The sequence below is a fragment of the Cyanistes caeruleus genome, unplaced genomic scaffold (genome assembly GCF_971803275.1).
Source record: "Cyanistes caeruleus unplaced genomic scaffold, bCyaCae1.hap1.1 HAP1_SCAFFOLD_123, whole genome shotgun sequence".
Lineage (NCBI taxonomy): Eukaryota > Metazoa > Chordata > Aves > Passeriformes > Paridae > Cyanistes > Cyanistes caeruleus.
In genome coordinates, this window is record NW_028255920.1 from 565,950 (window position 1) to 571,939 (window position 5,990).

Here is a 5,990-nt window from a genome sequence, read left to right on the forward strand (position 1 = left end):
GCTTCGTGCGCTGCTCCAGCTCCATCCCCCATGGGAGGATGGGCGTTGGATGACCCCCAGTGACCCCCGTTGGGCAGAGCCCTGGTGATCCGTGGTCCTGGTGATGCGTGTTGGGAAGACACCTGGCTGGGAGGCTCCACATCTTCCTGGCTCCCTGTGGGCACCTGGATGAAAGCAGGGGAATGAAAATCCAATGGGATACAGAATGACAATGGGAATTGTTGACTTTCAATCCTCGAGAAGCTTTTGCCTCAGGAGCTGTGTGAGCAGAGAAAAGGGGGTGACACCGGGCTTGGGGGCTCTGAGGGGAGCACACTCACTCTGTTGGGGGGGGAGGACACGATCCCCGGGATCCCCCCTCACCTTCCTGCACAGGCAGAAGCCGAGCCCCAGTGCCAGGAAGACGAAGCCCAACACGGAGACTCCAATCCCCGTCAGCATCTTGCTGTGGGTGGCGTCTGACAGTATCCCTGGGGGGTCTGCAGAGGTCAGGACCCCCAAAACTTCTCAGAGACACCCCAAGCCCCTCCAAGGACCCTCCCAGTCTTTCCCAGCCCACCCAGGACCCTCTGAAACCTCCTTTGGAGTCACTAATTTTAAACAATTAGGTGCTGTAGAAAAATTGGAGATCGTAGATAGAGATAGGCCTTGCTGGAAGTATTTCGAGTTAATGATTGAGTGAGAAGCAGGATTTGAGATAATGAGTCTTGGACTTAGGTAAAAAATTACTTGTCATTGTATGTTTGTTCAGCTGTGCTTATAATGAGAAAAGAGAAACTGATAAACGGGTTCAGGAAGATCAGAGACCTTACATCTGGAAACCCATTTCAAAGTCACAAGGGAGGAAACTGGAGTTGCACCAAATGTCATTTGTAATGTCAACCATTGTAAAGGTAGAAAGGTGAGAGTGAGGAAGAGCGGTTTTCCTTCATCTCTTGATGACCCCTCCTCACCAAAACGACCTCCTCCTCAAATTAGGGAGCCAACCACACAGGCAGAATGACTTTTTAAACTCATTACCGTGCATTTTAATCCAAAGTGGGGAACAGAAAGTGTTAGCATTATGCATATGCATAAGTATTAATATGTATTAGTATTTTGGATATTCAAGACTTTTGTAAATAAATAGACACTGGAATCTTTTGTCAACCTGCAGTGCGTATTAAGGGGTGACTCCCGCACTCGCCCAGTGCTGTGATTAAACATCCACTTTGTAACTTTAAACTGTTGGAGAGGTTTTTTGTCCATTAACAGATTGATGTTGATACTGGATCAATATTGCTATTTTGGTAAATCACTGCCAGTCTCTTCCCAGCCTCCCCAGGACCCAGCAGAGCCCCTCCTGTTCCTCTCAGGATCCCACAGCCCCCTCCCAATTTCTCCCCACTTCCCCTGGACCCCCAAACCCTACCCCAGTCCCTTCCCAGCCCCACCAGGACTCATCAAGACTCCTCCCAGTCTCTTCCCAGCACAACCAACCTCATCCCAATCCCTGCTTTCCAATCCCCAATCTCCTTCCAGCCCCTCCAGGCTCACTCAAATCCCTCCCAGTGACACCCAGCACCCCCAAACTCCCTCCCAGTTTCCACCAGGACCCCCAGAACCCCATCCCACCCTCCCCAACATCCTTTAATCCCCTTCCCAGCCATCCTAAGCACCTCAATCCCTTCCCCAGTTTAAACCAGGCCATCTCAAACTCCCTCCCAGTTCCTCCCAGCACACCCCAGTCCCCCTCTGGGCCCCCCCAGTGCCTCCCCCGCTGCCCCCGGCGCTGTGGGGGCCGGGCCGTGCCCCAGTGCCGGCTCAGGGGGTGCTCCAGGCTGCCGTGCTCCACCTGGCAGCTGGAGCTGAGCCCGCATTGCCGGGGGCGGTTTCCAGCAGCACCAGGAGCTGCTGGCTCCAGTCCCCGCTGGGGAGCACGGCAGTGGCCAGCACGTGGCCCGAGAGCTGCTGCTGGCCCTGGGAGCAGCTCAGCTGGATGTGGGCAGGGGAGAAATCCATCAGGGAGCAGAGCAGGCGGCCGGGGCCGGGCTGGGAGCTGGAGGGCACCAGCGAGATGGACACGCTGGGATGGGCACTGGGGATCAGCGGGGACAGACTGGCATGAGCTTGGGGGGTAACTGGGAGAGATGGGAGAGGAGTGGTGTGGCGTCGGGTGGGACCGGGAACAGGCTGTCAGGGACTGGGATGGCGCTGAAAGAGATGAGAGTGGATACTGGGACACTGGATGAAGGCGCAGATGTCTGGGAGTGGAAGGAGGAATGAATCCGAAATGGACTGGGAATGGGCTAAAAGGAGTGGGAGAGACTCCCGGGCCTCTGGGCGGGACTGTGATGGCACTGGGAGGGACTGTGGTGGCACTGGGAGGGGCTGTGGTGGCACTGGGAGGGACTGTGGTGGCACTGGGAGGGGCTGTGGTGGCACTGGGAGGGACTGTGGTGGCACTGGGCGGGACTGTGGTGGCACTGGGAGGGACTGTGGTGTCAATGGGAGGGACTGTGGTGGCACTGGACGGGACTGGGAATGAAGCGCGCGGCACTGGGCGGCCGAGTCCAGCGCGGGGCTCTCGGCTCTGTGGATCTGCCCGGCAACTGATGAGTCATCAGAGAGGCGCGCTCTGATTGGCTGAGCGGCGGCAGATCCACGGAAAGGCGACATGGACAGGCGGGGTCACTGGGAGTGACTGGGATGGACTGGGAGAGGCTGGGATGGACTGGGAGAGCCACGGGAGCCATTGGGAGGGACAAGGGGCCCCGGGGATGGGCACAAGGAAGGCTGGGGGCTCTGGGGTGATTCCCAGGGAGGTCTGGAGGGACACGGCCGGGCCCCTCTCTGTGCCCCGCGAGCAGCGGCCCGGACAGAAAAGTTCAGGAGCGGGAGGAGGCGTTTCTCAAGATTGATTTTAATCCTCATTCTCCTGGTCTGATTTGCTCAGTCCTAAATTCAGTTCATTTCCCCGTGTCGGGCTGTTGTGCCCCTGATGGTGATCCCTGAGTGACCTCTCCCTGCCCTTGTCCCGACCCACGAGGATTTGGATTTGTTTCAGTTCAGTGGAATTCGTGGTGATTTGGGGGGAGCTGGAGCAAAGCAGCTGGAAAGCACAGTGGGCGTGTGTCCTGGGTTGATTATGATGTTAAATTGTATCCCCATTCGTCCACCTAACCCCGACACAGGTTTTGTATTCTTAAAATTCCATCTGAGAGTAAAAGTGAGTGGAAAAGAAGCACCAAGTCTGTTATCAGACTGCACTTGCTCCCCCCGCATCGGGAGTTTTGACTACAGCACAGACAGACAACAAGACACAGATCGCCTTGGCTTTCCAGCTAGCCGGAGCAGAGAGGTCTTCCTGGACTGTTTTCTTTCCCTTTTCCTGAAACGAATCGAAGCTGCTCTGGACTGGGGACTCGGGGGAGCACCGGGAGCACCCCTGGACTACCGGGAGCCCGGCCTGGGCAGCGGCATTTTCCAGCGCCAGAGGGACTGATAACAGAGCCAACACCCCCAGGAAAGAGACCCTCTGAAGTTCCTCATCTCTGCTGAAGGGCGAGAGGTTTTGTAATTTGATATCGTTCATTTTTGTGCTGGGTAGTGCTGTGCCTGGGAAATAAACAGGTTTTTTCCACTCCTCTCAGGGAAATCTCTTCCCGAACTGGATGGGGGGTGGGAGAAAGGGGCCACGTGGGTTTGCTTCCCGGGGGGAACCCACTGGAGGTTTTCTCCCAAATTTACCCTAAACCAGGACAATCACCCAAATTACACAAACACATCACAAAATTCCAGAAACATCCCTCAAAATTCCAGAAAAATCCCAAAAAATGGCAGAAAACACCCACAAAATTTCCTAAGTCTTCTCAAAACCCTACCAAATTCCAGAAGCATCGCACATAATCTCCAAAAATTTCCGCACAATCTAAGAAAAACCCCTCAAAACTCTTCAAGACTCCTCAAAATCCCACAAAATTCCAGAAAAACCTCACAAAATTTCAGAAAAAAATCCACAAATTTCCCTAAATCTTCTCATAAGCCTACCAAATTCCAGAAATATCCCACAAAAATCTCCAAAAATTTCCACACAAAGAAAAATCCCACACAATTCTTATAGGCTCCTCAAAATCCCACAAAATTCCAGAAACACCCCACAAACTTGCAAAAAAACCCGCACGAATTTCCTAAAATCTTCTCATAAGCCCACCAAATTCTAGAAACATCCCACAAAAATCTCCACAAATTTCCACACAGTCTAAGAAAAAACCCACAAAATTCTTCAAGGCTCCTCAAAATCCCACAAAATTCAAGAAAATTTCCACAACTTTACAAGAAAATTCCAGAAAATACACTTAAACTTCTGAAAACCCCAGCAAATTCCAGAAACACCCTACAAAATCGCCACTAATTTCCACGCAATCTAAGAAAAAGGCCCTCAAAATTCTTCAAGTCTCCGCAGAATCCCACAAAATTCCAGACAATTCCAAAACATTCCAAAGAAATCCCACACAATTCCAGAAACATCCCACCAAATTCCAGAAAAAAATCCACAAAACCCCCAATATCTTCTCATAAGCCCACCAAATTCCAGAAATATCCCACAAAATCGCCTCAAATTTCCACACAATCAAAGAAAAATCCCACACAATTCTTCAAGGCTCCTCAAAATCCCACAAAATTCCAGAAAATTACCACAACATTCCAAAACAATCCCACCAAATTCCAGAAACACCTCACAAACTTACAAAAAAACCCCCCACGAAGTCCCCAAAATCTTCTCATAAGCCCACCAACTTCCAGATACATCCCACACAATCTTTACAAATTTTCACTAAACCTAAGAAAGATCCCTCAAAGTTCTTCAAGTCTCCTCAATATCCCACAAAATTCCACAGAAACTCCACGACATTCAAAAAAAAATCCTAAAAATTCCAGAAACATCCCACAAATTCCTTCAAGTCTCCTCAAAATGTTACAAAATTCCAGACAATTCCTCAACATTCCAAAGAAATCCCACCAAATTCCAGAAACATCTCACAAAATTCCAGAAAAAAAAAGCAAAATTACCCAGAATCTTCTCATAAGCCTACCAAATTCCAGAAATATCCCAAAAAATCTCCACAAGTTTCCACGCAATCTAAGAAAAACCCCACACAATTCTTCAAGTCTCCTCAAAATCCCACAAAATCCACGAAAACAGCCACAACATTCCAAAAAAATCCAACAAAATTCCCTAAATCTTCTGAAAACCCCACAAAATTACAGAAAATCTCCACTAATTTCCACAAAATCTAAGAAAAATCCCACACAATTCTTCAAGGCTCCTCAATATCCTACAATATTCACGAAAATTACCACAACTTTACAAGTAAATTCCAGAAAATTCCCTTAAACTTCTGAAAACCCCACCAAATTCCAGAAACACCCTACAAAATATCCACTAATTTCCACGCAATCAAAGAAAAAGGCCCTCAAAATTCTTCAAGTCTCCTCAGAATCCCACAGAATTCCAGACAATTCCAAAACATTCCAAAGAAATCCCACCAAATTCCAGAAACATCCCACAAAATTCCAGAAAAAAATCCACAAAACCCCCAATATCTTCTCATAAGCCCACCAAATTCCAGAAATATCCCACAAAATCGCCTCAAATTTCCACACAATCTAAGAAAAATCCCACACAATTCTTCAAGGCTCCTCAAAATCCCACAAAATCCAAGAAAACTGCCACAACATTCCAAAAAAATCCAACAAAATTCCCTAAATCTTCTGAAAACCCCACCAAATTCCATAAAATCACCACAAAAATCTCCACTAATTTCCGCAAAATCTAAGGAAAATCCCACACAATTCTTCAAGGCTCCTCAAAATCCCACAAAATTCAAGAAAATTACCACAACATTCCAAAAAAATCCCACCAAATTCCAAAAATCTTCTCGTAAGCCCACCAAATTTCAGAAACATCCCACAAAATCTCCACTAATTTCCACACAATCTAAGAAAAA